Here is a 16,843-nt window from a genome sequence, read left to right on the forward strand (position 1 = left end):
TTTGTCTTTCAAGGGGCCCTGAAAAATGACAGTGAACTACATTTTTCTGGCTTTACAAGCTGTGGACATCTGTAAAAATTTATCGACACATTTGAAAGGAAAAACTTTGGTCTACTACTAAGCCTTAATAAACACTCTGCAGTTTCCTCAAGCCTCACTTCCTCAGGTCCCAAAACACTTCAGGGGCATTGAACTGTAGATTTGGGAAAAACAGGAAGAAACCTGTATCAAGCGATTGCAACTTGATTTTCCTTAAATGGAGAGATTCAGAGAAATAGACCTGTAACCAACTCTCTTGATCCCTGTCAGGTAAACTTCAAATGCACTGAACAACTTAAGTAAAATCAGCAAGACTGAGGTGCCTGGAAATGTGTAAGAAGTCTGGGATTTCTTTTCACTGAATCTATTAAAAGTCTCAACAATCTCTATTTCATGTATGGAAAGGTACTGTGAAGGGCTGTGAACCTACTGGTGTGAAAAATCAAGAGTGTAAAGAGTGAGCATAAAAATGGAGAAGGAAAGATCTGTAAAATTTGTGGCCTGCAGAGCAAAGAGTGAATACAAGAAGTCCAGCTGAGTTTGAGTTTGCAACTGTTAGCAAAAAAAGCCCCCCAATTCTACCACCTCATATAGCAAAAGACCACAAAAAAAGAAGAAAAGATAGTGATTAAAGATAGTCTTCAGGCATGGCCCAAAACCCACCCAAACCAAACGTAATACTCTTCCTCTGTGCTCACTGAGGATGTTGTTATGCATACCACTGCAACCAGATTACAGTTTTTTGAAAGAGCTGACACAAAGAGCTGTAGTTCAGGTAATGCATATTTTTGTTTATCAAGAGAACTGTGGTAACCTGTGCAGCATAGTTCTATCTGTATTTAAGAATAGGAGAAGATGGCTTCATTCATATGCAAGGCTCTGGAGGTTTTGATGTAAAGACTTAACTGAACACATGCTTATAAATGGGATAGAAAGCAACACAATCCTGCCAAAGGTATGTGCAGACTGTATTGTGGTGATAAATAGTTTCTCATCAGATAAAAATAAGGTGTATCTTCAGTAATAAAAATGATACAAGAAACTGTTATGTGGGAAATCAGTAATAAAACTTGAGAAGATGAAGATGAATGAAGTAAATATAAAGTAAAGGAACTGGTTCAAAGGGGCTTCACAGGTAGTCCTCAAAGGGGGAAATTGGCTTGGATGGAGACATCTACTGAAAATTCCTCAAGAGTCACTCTGCTCATATATCTTTTTAAGATTTTTCATCAGTGATATTAGCACCAAAAGTTGAGAGTATCCCAGCAAAATTAACTGGTGACACAAACTTGGGTTATACATGCATATAGACAAAACTAGAAAACCGTAACTCAAGAAAGCTCATAAGTGAAATTCAGCTGTACGCACTGGTGTCACAAGGTATTTATAGGGACAAAGAACACAAGGTTCTGGTCTAGGAGTAACCGGAAAAATTATGAGAAGGTCCCGGATATATTAATTAATCATACCCTGTGATTATAAGCTGTCAGTCTGATTTACCCACAGGAAGGAAAAGCAATTCTGAAATCCAGTCCACCTACTGCCAATAGTGATGAAATCGGGTGTGAATCCCACAAAGTAGTAAGACACTATGTGTGGTTCCACTCACCTGCAGGCAAGAAAACTAATTCAAACTGGAACAAGTGCATTGAAAGACTTCTAAATAATCAGGAAGGGAGACGCTCTGACATGGTAAGAAGCCCAAAAGTTTAAGTTAAAAAACCAAAAGGTAAAAGGCTATCTGTCAGCAGGATAAACATTAAAGGGGAAAAACAACTATTCAACACTGGTACAAGAATAAATGGGTATGCATTAGCTGTAGATAAATTTTGTTTAGAAATCAGAACAAAATTGCTACTTGGCAAAATGTAAACCACAAGAGAATACATGGAGTTACAGGGATGGTATGTCTCTATTAAAATGTTGGACTTAATGTTCTACGATGCTGAAATGCAGTGTTTCTGAGATCTCTTATGGGCCAGGAAAAAAAAAAGTTATCACTGGAAATAAGAAATATTTTATGACAAAAAAAAGACCAGAGAATAAGGTACAAGAAATGCAAAGATACAAAGTGAAAAGTTCAGCTCTTCCCCCTATGGAAAGACATGGAAGTAAACAGTCCTTACTTTACAATGCTGTCTCAGTTTCTCCATCTTATGGGAAGGGGCAGTTTTCAAAGGTCCATCTAACACTGCTGCAAGGCTCTGCCATTATTCTCTTTATAATGCAGAACAAGTACTTAGAAAGGCAGACATCTGTTATCATGCAGTGGAATGCCCTGTTACACCAAAAACCTCCCTACCATTGCCTCTAGCTGGTTATATCCGATAAGTACTTACTTCTTAAGAGCTCCGTACCTTCCCATGCCTGTTTTCTTCCATCTCTCGAAACACCTCCTCAGTAATGAGTCAGCTAGTGGTAAGTTCTGTGCCCTGGGAGGGAGCTATACAAAGGATGTCCTATTAAACTTAATTGTTTCACCTGTATTTTAAACAGAATCTGCTTCAATTTTACAATCATCATCTGGCTTGTTTTGTTCTCTGCCAAATTGCAATAAAAAAACTTGTAAGTGAAAGAAAAGCTGCAGAATCTGTTTCTAAATATAGATAAGGAGCATGCTTATGGCTCAAGCAAGGTAATTATCTTGTCATGCTGAAGAGGAACAAAAAAGGAGATTGTTTCTGTCTCCTGAGCTCAGCTTCTGCTTTATCTCAGTTGCCATGTTGGCTGCTAACTGGGAATACCTGTGAGATGTAAGAGCAGCTTGTGACATGCAGTTAACTGCTTAACAACAAATACTGGCTGCTAAGCCAACAGCTGGAGAGACATATATACAGGCGCTATAAGGACCTTCTTTGGTACTTCAGATAGCTGCTAAAGTGCAAAATTTTACATTAATTTAAAATTCTGAAATGTTTATGTAAATAAAAATAGAAGGATAGTAAAAACATTATTCCAGTTTCTCAGTCAGAACATTCTCAACCTCACCTTTTTAGTTATACTTGTTTGGGACTGAGCTATGTTCTCTTTACAGCCACGTACAGCATAACTTCATGTAAAAGTTGAGGAAAGTTGGCCTAAGAATTTAAGCTCAGAGCCTTCTGACTTCTGAACATTTTCTTTAGATGGTGCTGTGTGCCAAGAGATCATGTACAAACAACAGCACAGGCACTTGATTTGTGTGGGAGGTTCACAATGGACTTTTGTTGCTACTTAAGAAAAAAAAAAGGAAAAATAAGGAAGGGCAAATGTAGCAGCCTGGCTGTGGAAGATAATCAGCTAGTAGCTCAAAATTAACAATGATACAAGAAATGAGCAGGAGAAAAAAAAAAGTGAAGATTATAGTGTTACAAAGTGTAGATCAGTCTTATATGATGTGTTACAAACCACGTAGAAGAAGTAACAAGAGTTACCACCAGTTTGCAGATAAAATACCAGGATCAGTGAAAAGACAAATACAACACTGAGGCTGAGGGCATGGGGGTCAAAAGAATTCATAAATATGTAAATGTGCACACTGTAATGGTGAAAGATACGGAGCAAAACCATGCTATACAAGTAGAAATTAATTAAAATCAAGGTATTGCTAAAATATAAAACACTGGAAGCCATCAACAGTGAAGACGCATGTTTAAGATTTAACAAAGAATTAACACCTAATTCCTACATGAATGAAGAGGTAAGAAGAGAAAAATGGAAGAACAAAGAAATGGAGAACTAGAGAGAATGGGGAATTGACAGAACAGAAAAGTTCTGCTCTGTGCTTCATAAAACATTTACTAGGAGCATCAGACCAAACAGTCTTGTCTTTACCTTCCATATTATTCAGGAATCCAACAAAGGAATACAGACCACAATGTAGATTGGGACCCACACAAACATGTAGAGAAGTTTCTTTTTAAAATTAAAAAAAATAAAAATACTGAGTGCTTTTTTCTTTACTTAGACCTAGTAATCGGCTATAATTTCTAACAAAAATGGGACACAGCATAAAATGAAAAGCGATCCAGTGTTCAAAGAGGAAATTCAGCTTTCATCTGGAGAAATTAAATAAAAGTTATGAAAGGAGTTCAGAAAGTTTAAACTATTTGAGACCAACACCATGAAGGAATGTCAAATAGATGAGTCCAGGCTAAGGAAAACATTTCAAAGTATGGATGCTTAATGACAAGAAAAGTTAATGGAAGGAGGCATAATCAGTTGGCAGGCAGTTACCACCTCAGAAGTATGTAAGAAATGAGGACCCAAGTAAGCTGAGTAGCCTATAATGCCATATAATCACTGGGCATTTTAATAGGCCATGGTCAGTCAAGCATACAAATACTCAGCTGGACTTGGCAGTGGCTATGCTCATACAGTCCAAGGGGATGAGGTCTGTGTCTTCTGTCTTGTAGGAGCACTGAACCCCTTGCTGATGCTTAAAAGCTCCTAATTACACAGTAATCACCATGTTCAGTCAAACAAAGTCACCAATTTGGCAAATACCAGCAAACTGGCAAGCCAGGATGTTACACAAGTTTATAGGGTGCTGGGTGGTATATCTATTTTAAAATAGAGAATAAAGAAAAAAAACAAACAAACAACCAAAACCTGAGAAAAGGTTGGTTTAAGCCATCTGGAAGAAGAATTATACTCTGCACTGTCAAATCTGTGGATGACAGAAAAATGATTTAGAGTTCCTTACCTGCAGAGGCTATAAAAACCTACCAAATTACCTTGAAATTAGCCATCAGTAAGATTAATTTTTAGAATTTTTGACATAAATAACTATAAATAAGTAAATGTAACTAGTACTAATACATTTAAGCATACCTGTGCAGAGTGCAGTGCATGACTGATTAGCCACAACCAAGAACAGTGAACTCATAGTGCAACAGGGTCCATGAAAGCTTTTCAGTCTAACCAGGGGAACAGAGAATCTGCCATTGACAGAAACTAAAAAAAATGAGGGTAGATCTTATTGCTCTTCATAAACAAAAACAACAACAAAGAGACAAATAACTACTGGAACTAAAGAAACACTGGCATAGGATTGGAGTGCTCTGAACAGTGAATAAATCTGAATGAAAGTTAGAAAATGTCTTCCATCTGCACAGAAGTAGCATTTTGGAACATCTTCCAATAGATAGGCAGGTGAAAATCTAACAGGTTTTAAACCCTATAAATTTATGAAGTGAATTATAGACATGTTGCTAGTGACATCAAGGAGCTGTTCTTGATCCAATAGATTCTTTCCAGTTCTACATTTCTAATCATTAAATACACTTTGTGCACTATGTCACATTTGGAGATGTCATATAAATAAAAGGGTCCAACTCAACCAGTGGTGGAATGTGCTGCTTTTGAGTCACCACTTACCAACATCTTTCTTCACCATTGATTTCACCGCAAGTTTAACAGAAAGGCAATTTTCAGTCAATGACTGAACCAAAACCAAGTATCTGCTGAAGATCTTAAATTCACAGCTTATCTTCTGAAACATCTTATCTCTGTTTCAAGACATGAGAAGCTGCAAATGAAATTTTGCCACACTTTGCCACTTTGCTAAGAAAGCAACAGTTGTAAAAGGGGAAGGACATAAAAGACTGTGCCACTGTCTCTTCCATGCCAACCTCCCCCCGTCCCCCCCAATTTTTTCCATATTTTGCACAATATATCTTTGAGAAAACATTTGCCCTTGAAATGGCTCTGGTTTGAGTCTGCTGCCTTAGCATTAGTTGAGATTTCACTGCTGATTACTCACAGTGTTGTAGTGGGCAGCTCCGACTGCCCCCCTTGTCTTGTTTCTCTGTGGTTCTTTTAGACAGAAGCCTTATTACTCTTGTACTGCTGAGAAAAACCACACAGAAGACAAATATAGCCTGTGGAAAATACTTCTTTTTACTTAAGAATAATGGAAAAAGTAAGCTATTTACATTGCTATGCAACTTCTATTATTACTGACATTGCAAATCCTTCACCCTTTCTCCATACAAAGCTTAACCAACTTTAATACTTTCTTCTGTTTTCATTTCTTCTTCACCTCTACTAAATTTGGTTTAGCCCTCTCCCATCACACCTACTGAAAACGTTTTCCTATCTTGCCTGAAGCTGGTCCAAAACACAGCTGCTTAAATTGTAAGTGTAAGGAAACCGAACTGAATAGTCCTAATAGGTATTTTGTTTTTAAAATTCCATTTAGTGCTGAATATTTAGTAATGGAAAATAAAATGAACAGCCAGTTCTCTGCTGGAGGTCTCTAAATAGAGAGACTTGTAAATTGAAGTTATGGTAATGTTCCAAAACGTGCTGGGACACTGAATTTGAGCAAAGAGGTACCGATGTATTTTATATTCTGATTCCCCTTCAGATCTATGCTGAGCCATTTTTAAAGCAAAAGCAGGAAAAGCGTAGTAGCAGCAGTCAGCACAGACAAATGCATGTATGTACAGTCAACAGCACACACACGGCTGCAAGACAGGGCAGGTGGCAGTGGTATATAAGAAGATGTAGGATTTGTTTCAGACAAATGTCATACTTGAGAAAAAGGAAATCGTAATACTGGGCTGCATAAAGAGAAGTATTATTTGTGAGTCTGGTGAAGTGGTTCTTTCCTGAGCACTGTGTCAGGATGGCACTGACCCTAAGTACTGTATCTTGGTTTGGGAACCAAAGTTCAAGGATGAGTGGGCCAACTAGACAAGAGTCCAGAGAAGAGCAACTGAATACTTCTGCATAGAAAACATGCCCTACAAGGAGGGCTGCTGTTTAAATGTGAGAAGAGAAAGCTTAAGGAACATCACAGCAATCAATCTAGAAATAACTGTAAAGAGGAAGGGAGCCAAGTTGCTCAATATCCAATGGAGGAAGGACAGATAGTAGCGCAGAAATAACTCTCTAATGGTAAGGCTAATTTCACACTGCAATAGATCACCTAGGGATATTATGAATTTTCCATTGCCAGAAGTGTTTTAAGTCAGGCTTGACAAGCATGTGTTGTGGGCACGTGTTCCATGTTACGAGACAAACGTGATGGGCATGTTTGTCTTTCTACAGGACAGAAAGAGGTCCATTCAAAACTTACTTTCTGTGCACCAAGAACACTATATTCCAAGCAAGTAGGATGCTCTTCTACTAGAACACAAAAATAAAGAATATTATAAGCCTTCTACACCTACAATCATCTACTTTTGGGTTTGCTTTTGTTACTTTTAATGTCTTTGCAACAGCCACAAAATGCAAATTCAATCTTGTGCTCAGATCTGAGGTGACATCACCTGAAGTTTCTTTTCATTTTTGTGTTTTGTTCACAATTGGATGAAATGACGTATGATGACACTAAAGCTGAAAATCTCAACAAGAAGACAATTATTTCCTATGCCAGATTTCATGTTATTTTTAAACTAGTACCACTACTCTGGAATGCTAAGTACATTCTTCTGACAAAAACTTCTGTCAGAATTGTATCATCAAAGCATACTCCTACAGAAGAATGTCTTCAGCCTCTTTGGCTTTTTTATGTAGCTGCTTCTGCATCCCAAAGAGGAACACTGTGGGCTTGCAAGAGCTGTTTGCTATTGCCAGCTCCAATCTACTTATTCAACATTTAAAGAAAATGACATTTTGAATTAAGAAGTATCTGTAGGGTTTTACTCTCCTCTTGATGCACGCATCCATTGCCCACAAATACAAAGAGAATTTTTATCTATACAAACTGAAGGGAAAATCCGTCTTTTTACTATCTTAGCTTCTATATGTGGGTATTTTTAAGCTGTAACAATGCGAAGCAGTTGAAAATGGCAGTGGGGCATTTCTAAGCATTGATACTTTCTTCATATTTATTTCTTGAGTGGCATTTTCTCTCTCTCTCAGATTTGAACCAGTAAGCTAGTACATACATGTGAGGTAAACAGGTTCTCCAAATACTTGTTATCGCTGGTCCAGAAAACAAAGTAGCAGTGTCAGGAAAAAGCAATTTACTGAAAAAAATTTAAATTTTACATTGGTCATGACAGATTCAATTCTCAGTCATACAGGATATTTTTAAATACATTTCACTAAGTGTAAATGATAATGCCAGATTCCATTTACTCCAGGTTGCCAGCACCTTTCACAGAGGAAAACAAGGAAATACGTTTGTAGTTAACTACCACGTGTATGCCGGGGACAGATTCTGCACATGCTAAGGCTACAAAGTGTCTGATTTCCCTAGACATGGCAAAAGACACTGTAACACTATATTTTATGTCACTACTCAGAACTGACAATTTAATCTAATTTTCTGGCACTACACTTAAAAATGGGAGTATGTTCTTGTTCCTATTTTTTCCTAAGGAAGCAGGAAATGAGATTTCATTATAAGAACATGAAACAGAAAGATATGTCAACCGGGAAACAATATCTCCTTCAATTATGAATGAGAGATGACCAAACTGCTTTATTATTGAAAGAAGACAGAGGTTTTTTTTAAGAAAAATCCATTAGCCAAAAGAGACATAATCATTTTCTAACAAAATGCTAAAGAGTTACAAATGCCATGAACAGCTGCTCCCCTTCTCTATTAGTTTTATTCAAGTTTTAAATTTAAATATGTAATTTAAATAAACCAGAATCTCTGAAGAGAGAAAACTATTTTAAAAACAAACTGAAACAGTCTGATCTAACTTTAAAGCTGTCTCTATGGATCTGGTCCTCAACTGAGTAACGCCTTGGAGCAGCATGACCTTCAGTGGTCTATTCTCACCTAAATTACGCTATGGCTCATTGAATGTAAAGACTGTAGAGCAGCATACCTGAGTCCAAATGCGCTCAGAGGTTCACAGGATAATTCAGGCTGAAAGGGACCTTGGGAGGTCTCCGGTCCAACCTCCTGCTCAGAACAGGGGCAGCTTGGCCTCCACCAGGTTGCCCAGGGCTCTGGCCAGCCCAGGTTGGATGGAGATGACACAACCTCTCTGGGCCCCTGTTCCACTCCTGGACTGTCCTCATACGAATAATGTTTTTTCTTATGTCCCCTCTGACTGAGACTCATTTTCACTCATCCTTGTGTAATGCACCACTGTGACACACCTGGCTACATCTTCCTGACAGCCTCCCTGTAGGAGCAGGGTGGTGGCTATCAGGTCCCCTTCAGCCTTTTCTTCTGCAGCCCGAACAAGCCCCGGGTCCCTCAGTCTCTCCTCCCAGGGCAAGCACTGCAGTCCCCTGAGCAGCTTGGTGGCCTCACCTGAGCTCGCTCCTGGTTTTCATGTCCTCCTTGTATTAGAGGCCTTGGTCAGTAAGGGTACTGCCTGCACTGTTGTCATCCTCAGCTTCTAGCTTGTCTCCCCTTGTCGAGCAGCTGGGCACTGCTGTCCCTGCCCACCGGGTCTGAATACAAAGTGACGACTTTCTTCAAGCTCAGGTGGTACAATTCTTGGGCTTCACTCTCTCAATCCACTGTAAATGCAACAGTATTTCTTTTCAAATGCCGTCACTTCCTGGGACTGAATGTAGCACTGCACAATGCAATGTTTTACAGAGCACTGCAATTAATTGCAGGTAGTCAATGTTGACATTCAACACAGCAAGGAAAAAAAAGAATAGATCTATTGATTTGGGTTATCACAATTCAGGAGCCATGACTGTACCTGCTGCCCTCCTTTAGAAATTGTTACCTGTAAGGGTGAGGCTGTGGAGTGCACTAGCTGCTGATACCATGACAGCAACATGAGATGGGTTTCATTGGCCTTAACTTTGGCATCTTTAATTTAGATGTCTAAATCTGAACAAGTTATGATTTCCCTTATAGTCAATGCAGGCAGACAGACAGAATTCAGAGGGCCAGTCATGTCACCGTAAGACAGGTGCTTAAGGCAGGTCATATAAACTGCTGTCTGAAGGCTTTCCAGGGTGTTGGGATCAGACTTATTTATCTCATTTTTAGATTTCTCAAGTTAGATAATACAAATCCCACTCAGGGAGCTAGATTCACAAAAAAGATACAGGCATCTAAATGTCTCTTTAATCACCAAAGACCATCAAGAGGACACTGTTAGCACTCAGAAAACCCCCATCTAGCCCTGCAGGTGCTTAATTTTTTACCATATATGATGGAATAATTTATTGCTAATCCATGTTAAAAAGTGGCTCCTGGTCCCCAGACAAAGCAGAAGAAAATGCTTTGTGTCCATAGTGGCCTAAGTCTAAGAACCTACAGAGCAAATCTGCTGGGGTGCTCTGGAGCATGATAGCTGTTGCGTTAGCCCTTGTACCTCCATAACACAAGCCTCTCTTGCATCAGCATTAATACCCTCAGCTCATTTTCTTGAGACTATATTAGTATACTCTACATAAGGCAGTACCCTCTCCGCACACTTTCCGCTGCTGTTTTTCTTTAGCTACATAAATATCCTGTGTGCTATTGCTGCAGTTCCTCCTTTTTTTTTTCCTCTAGAATAGCTTGGAGAGGCTGTGACCTAGAATGGAGCAATACTGGGCAGATGGATGTTGGCATCTTGGAGGCAACTGTACTGCAAAACCACGAGGGAATGGAAAGAGTTTTGTGCAAACCATGTCCATTAATCTCCCCTCCCAGGCAGTGACTTGGGTTTGGGTCACAGCCCAGGCTTGGTTTTCCCTTTGTCAAGGAAAGGTTTTAAGCCAAGGGACTAACTACACACTAGCGTGACTATATTATCCTATTTATGCTGAGCAACCCACAGCACTTCAGAAGGGAAGAGACCAGTCTGTTCTGCCTCTGCCAGGAGCTGGTGCCCACTCAGGAGGACTGAGGGAGCCAGCTGATGTCAGTGCAAGGCCATGTCTGAAAAGTCATGGTGATCAAGGGGATGCTCCCGAGGACTGGGCAAAAGCAAATGTCACTTCTGTCATCAGGAAGGGCAAGACAGATCCAGCCTCACCTCACATCCCTGGGGAAGTGATGTAGCAAGTTAGTCTGGAAACCATTTTGAAACATATGAAGGGCAAGAAGGTGATTAGGAGTAATCAGTGAAGACAAAATCATGCCTGACCAACATTTTAGCCTTCTGCAGTGAAATGACCCACCTGCTAGCCATCTATGATGAGGGAAGAACAGGGGATGTTTACCTGGGCTTTAGCACAGCTTTTCAAACTCTCTCCTATAACATACTCGTAGAGAAACTGGTGAAGTACAAACTAGATAAGGGGACAATGAGGTGGACTGAACACACTGGCTGAACTGCCAGGCTCAGCGGGTTATGGCCAGTGGCATAAAGTCCAGTTGGAGGCCAGTCACTAGTGGTGTTCCCTGGGTCTCAGTACGGGGTTCAGACATTTAACATCTTCATTAATGATCTAAATGATGGGACAATGTCCAACCTCAGCAAGTCTGCAGAGGATACAAAACTGGGAGGAGTGGTTGATCCTCCAGATGATTGTGCCACCATTTACAGGGGCCTCGACAGGCTGGAAAAAATGGGCATAGAGAACCTCGTCAGGTTCAAAGGTAAATGCCAAGTCGTGCACTCAGGAGGGACAACCCCACGTACCAGTATGGACTGGACAACTGGCTGGAAGCCAAATTGAAAGAAAAGGACCTGGGGTCCTGGTGGCCAGCAGCATGCCCTTGGGACAAAGGAGGTCAACAGCATCCCGGGCTGCATTAAGCAGAGTGTCACCAGCAGATTGAGAGAGGTGATCCTTCCCCTCTCTCAGCACTGGTGAGGTCACAGCTGGCGCAATGTGTTCAGCTCTGGGCTCCCCAGTACAGGAAAAACCTGGACTTACTAGTGTCAGTCCAGTGAAAAGTCGCAAGATAATTAAGGCATTGTCATAGAATGAGAGGTTACAATTGCTGTGCTGCACACCCTGCAAAAAGCCTCCAGTAAGCCACTCTGCATCGAGTGAATTCAGCAGCTGCATTTGGACTAGCAAGTGAAACCTGCCCGTGGGTTATTCAGAGGCATGAGACCGTATGGCACAGAATGGACTGCAGCCAGACTACTAAAACCTGTCAGACTGCACAAAATGGTGATTCTATCCAAACTGGCTACCAGGAATGGCCTCTATCCCATGCAAGATGCCCAGAATTGCCTGGAGGATGTTTGGGAGAATAGTAACTGGGCTGAAGCTTATATATACACACTAAAATACATTGGTTGCTTAACTGTTTCAACAGTTAAACAGTACCATTAAATTCCAGTGCCAATGCCTACATCCTGCTGCTACTTAATTTACTAGTATAGATGCAGTCAGCAAAAACAACCCTTCACACTACCTCTGCTGAATCTGGTTCCACTGCTGCTAGCAGGCCTGACTCCAGAATTTGGGAAAAAACCCCATGTACTATCATTTGCACATATATAGCTTGGAATGAACATTAACGCAGCACTAGCTAGAACACCTAAGCAGCACTTTTTTCCTCTCATTTTCCTACTCCCTCATAACAAAGTATCTCCCTCCCACACAGGCAAAATGTTAGTAGTCCCTCCTCTCCACACACAGTTTAGGAATCCTGTTCCTTTCCCACAGGCACAGAAAACATTTTGCGAAGGAACCATGGCATTTCCACACAGGGAGACTGATGAGAGGGAGACTGCACGCACAGCCTGAAACAGATGCCTGTCCTGTCCCATCTTCCTCAGAAAACACTCACGTACTAGTCATTGCTGTGACTGTTTGTACTACGATTGGTTGCCAGCAAGCCAAGCTGTAACATAGCTGATTGCTATGCAATAGCGTTATCCAGCCAGACACAGATGGTCAAAGAATGGAGCAGGGGAGACTGTCATTTGAAAAACTTGCCATTCCTCTGGTGGGGGAAGCTGTAAGACGCAGCAGGGTGCTTTTAGAAGACTCCCTTGGTGTACAAGCGACACATCTTTGAAGCGCACAGTTCCTCAGAAGCCAAAGCTGCCCTCCCAGACCATGAAGGGTGTTGAAGGTATAGTCACAGCAAGATATACTGACAGAGCTAAGGCACGACACCAGTGTCTGACCTTCAGCGGAGGATCCTGCAGACTGCTTGGCAATGCCTCCTGAGGGGCTGGCTGTGGGCTGACCGGTGCAGGTTCCATCCCTCGCCCTTATCTCCTTCCCTGGCCCTTTTCTGACGCAGGGCCCCAGCCCAATCCTGAAACTGACCAACGCTCCCATGGACGAAAGCAGGCCACGGCTCAGCACACAGGAGCACACGCTGAGCGGCAGCGGACCGACTGGCTCTGTGGGGCTTTGACACACAAATATCTATATATACGCACGAACACTGCACTTTGCTTTCTGGAGCCACAGCAACACCACGGAGCGCTCTGCCAGAGCCCACCCGTGCCGGGCCTCCCCCTGTCCCACTGACAGGTCGCCCTCGGGCTCAGACCCGGGTTTCCACAGTTACCTCCGGGCGCCTCAACGGTTTATAAGAAACCGCCTCTCCGCTCCGCACCGCTCCACAGGCACCGCAGGCGGCCCCCCGGTCCTGTCAGGGCAGCCCGGGGCCGCGGCCGTCTCCTCAGCAGCGCGCACTGCGCCTGCGCGCTGCCGCCGCGCCCGGAGAGGGGACGCTCCGAGAAGCCGGCGGCGCGCGCCGCGGCGGCGGCGGGAGCGCGCGGCGAGGCGGAGCTGGCCCGCTGATTGGCCGGGGAGCACGAGCGCTCCGGTAGGCGGGGGCTGGCGCAAGGAGAGAGCTCGCTGGCGGCGCACGGGCTCGGCCGTCGATTGGCTGAGGGAACGAGGGAGCGCGCGGGGCGGGGCAAGGCTGGCGGGGGGGGGGGGGGGAGCGCACGCACGTCCGCCGGCGGAGCCGCGTCTGCTTCGTGATTGGCGGCCAGGCGGCGTCGCGCGGAGCGGGAGGGGCGGCTGCGGTTGCTGATTGGCTGAGGGCGGCGGAGGACGGGGGGGGGTGGGTGGGTGAGGCGAGGGCGGGCTCAGATTGGCGGGAGTGCGCGCGCCCCTGCGGAGGCGTGCTCGGATTGGCTGGGCGCCGCGAGGCGGCCGGGGACCGTTGGAGCGGGGAGGCTGAGGCGTTTGGCCGCCCGTGCCCGCGGAGCCGCCGGAGCCCGGAGCCCCCGAAGCCCGGACGGTGCGTCCCGCGCCCGGGCAGCCCCGGAACCACCCCCCACCCCCCGACCGCCGTCCCCGGGAGAGGTGCGTGCTCGGCAGGACGGAGGCAGGCGCTGGCGGGGCCGTAGGCGGGCCCGCTGCGAGCTCCGCTGCCGCCCGCGGGGTGGGAGGGTGCGGGGCCTTGTGGGGAGGAGGGTGCCCCCGTCTCCGCCGCTGCCCGGGAAGGGTGCCGGGGCCGGCCGGCCGGCCGGCGGGCAGGCCCGGGACGCGCCCCTCCTGCCCGCGAGGTCTCGGCGGTAGCGCCGAGCCGGAGCCCCCCGCCTCAGCCCCGGGAGCTGCGGGTGCGGTGGTGGGGTTTGCCGGGCTCCGGGCCTGGCGCGGAGGAAATGCCGAGCGGAGCGCCCTGCGGGAAGCCTTGGGAGGGAGGAGAGGATTTGCTGCCGCGTCGGGTGCTCCTAAACGGGCCCCGGATACCTTGGAGAGAGCCTGGCGGGTTTACCTGCCCCGCGCTCCGTCGCCGCCGCTCTCTTTGTGGAGGCTGTTGGCTGGCAGCGGGAACAGTCCTGGCACCCAAGTGGTTTTGGCTGTGTCTTCTTGTTTCATCTTGTAGCAGACAGATGCTCCCATAGACGCAGAATCTGCAGGCTTTGCTTCTTTGTAATTAGCAGGAGACACAATCAGGGCAAAAGTAGCATAATCATAGTTGTAACTGCAGAAGGGGTGTGTGTGTGTGTGTGTTATTTTTCTGTGGAAAACCACGTCTTTCTTGGAAGAAAAAAACCTTGGGTTTTTTCCCCCCATCTTTTTAGATTGTCTTTAAACGTTTGAAGAAGGAACTGAGCCCAGGAAAGTAGAAGTTGCCCTGAGAGACTTCTCAGTGTAATTCAGGTAATGTGATCTGTTGTGACTACCTGTGGTGTGGAACTTAAAAACTTGTGTTATGTAACCGACTGCAGTTACCTGTTTGTTCAGACTCAAGTAACTTGCATAGAAATTTTTCATTTATGGCAAACTTCTGGTATGAAGTAGTGATTTCTGCGTTTCATGTGAGGTATTGGACATGTAAGAAGTATTCATATGTGAGATGCAATCCTGTAGTTAAAAAACCCCACACAGTTACATTACTTGTGCAACAGTTCCCTTAGCTGGGGAAGGTGAAGCTGATGGATTTCCTTATGGAGACCTAGGAGACTAGTCAGTTCATATCATGTTTCCAGCAACATCATTCCTCTGACCCTTAAATTCTTGCTATGCTTTCATCTGTCCAGGATGCTACTCCAGAGGTAGCTTGCTTAGGTCACTGCCTTGACTGTATTGTCCTATTTAAATCCTCTTTGGGTTTCTGCTTCTTATCATTATCATATGTAGGATTCTTGTCTTTATTTTGTAGCTGTTTGATGATTTATCCCCAATCTGCTGCTGAGGTTGTCTTCACTAACAAGAAGGGAACTCCCCACTCTGGTGTTTGGGATGCCAGAGTTTGTTGCCTACATGTTACACGATCTCACATCCAGTAGACCTCTGTGTAAGCGCCTTGTGACACCTCACCTCCCCCCTCTACCTTGTTCATTAAAGTTTTTGTTGTGATGAATACAGAAGAGCCATGACAGCATTTAGACTGCTGGCAGTCTGATCAGTGTTGTCTCAAACTCCTTGTTTGTTTGCAGCAGAAAGCTTCTTGTCTTAGGCTGTATGTTACTTAGAATGGTGAGTTCCTTTATATGTTGTCTGTGTTGCAGCTAATATATTCAGGCTTCTGGTTTATCACAGAACCTAGAGGTTTCAATAATATAAATGCTAAAATGTTAAGTGATGGATGCTATGGAAAACTTGGGAAGAAACTGTAATGCAAGAACAAGGGCTTTTGCAATATCATAAAGTGTTGATAAAAAGACATATTTTTTCCATCAGTTTAATTATATTATGCACTCAGTACCACAGGGTGGCATTAGGAGTGACAACTTAGAATTCTTTGTAGCCATAGTCGTACGTTATCTATGGTATATTCTGCAAGCTGACATTTTTTAAAGAGGGAGAAAAATCAAGTCTTGAAGTTTAAACCAATGTCTTGGGGATTAGTTGGCACATTAACCAGAGTGCACAGCACATGCTCTCTCTGCATACTTCAGAGAGTCTGGCTTCATGTGGCTGGCCCCTCACAAGCTTTTATAGAACCTAAATGATGTATTCAAATGAGGCACTTTTTCCAAATAATTTCCTAGATCTTCTTTTAAAAGGTGAGGTAAATATTTCTCGTAGTTCAGACATGGTAGTCTGTAGTATTGATGCTACCATTGTAGTTACAGAATACATCACCTGATAGAAATGAAGTCAATTTCCCAGCAGGTGTGAAGGATTGGCTTTCAGCATTCCACTCACAGCACAGCCTGATTCTCTCACCGTTATCTATCACTGCTACTTTTTTTTTTTTTTACTTTGTGGTTTCAGGGTTATGTTATCTGGTGATACAGATTTGAATTCATAATATTTGTATTGAGTTAATATTTCTTCCCCCCTCTTGAGTACCAGGGAGAAGAAATCATGATTGTATTGTGTATGTTTGGTTTAGTGTTTAAACAGGTTTCCACTGATAAACTGTGGCTGAACTTAAATAGTCTCATGGGTCCTTTCCAGCCCTGTGGCCTTTCAAGGGCTACTAGAAGGAATGAAAGTATTTTAACCTCTCAGCTGTGCTTAAGTAATACAGATTTATAAAAATACTTATACCACTGAAGACTTTTAGGCAACCTGAATCTGGGAGAAATGGTAGGAGACCTTATAATGTGATATCTGTTGTGGAATTTTATTT

General features: G+C 43.6%; 2 protein-coding genes across 11 annotated transcripts in view; both read left to right on the forward strand.

Moving 5' to 3' along the window:
• The window catches only part of ASXL2 (ASXL transcriptional regulator 2), a 137,179-nt gene extending 131,622 nt beyond the window's left edge, over nt 1–5,557 (forward strand). For 2 of the 3 annotated variants that reach the window (XR_007508281.1, XR_007508282.1), the window contains one exon: nt 14–5,557. The gene's annotated coding sequence lies outside the window, so the exon portion shown is untranslated. The remainder of the gene's footprint in view (nt 1–13) is intronic. The other variant, XR_007508278.1, reaches the window with a different exon arrangement.
• Nucleotides 5,558–13,938: 8,381 nt separating this feature from the next.
• Nucleotides 13,939–16,843, forward strand: part of DTNB (dystrobrevin beta) — a 213,018-nt gene continuing 210,113 nt past the window's right edge. For all 8 annotated transcript variants that reach the window (XM_049818389.1, XM_049818391.1, XM_049818392.1 and 5 more), the window contains exons 1-2: nt 13,939–14,118; nt 14,844–14,922. The gene's annotated coding sequence lies outside the window, so the exon portion shown is untranslated. The remainder of the gene's footprint in view (nt 14,119–14,843; nt 14,923–16,843) is intronic.

The sequence above is a fragment of the Accipiter gentilis genome, chromosome 16, assembly GCF_929443795.1.
Source record: "Accipiter gentilis chromosome 16, bAccGen1.1, whole genome shotgun sequence".
NCBI lineage: Eukaryota > Metazoa > Chordata > Aves > Accipitriformes > Accipitridae > Astur > Astur gentilis.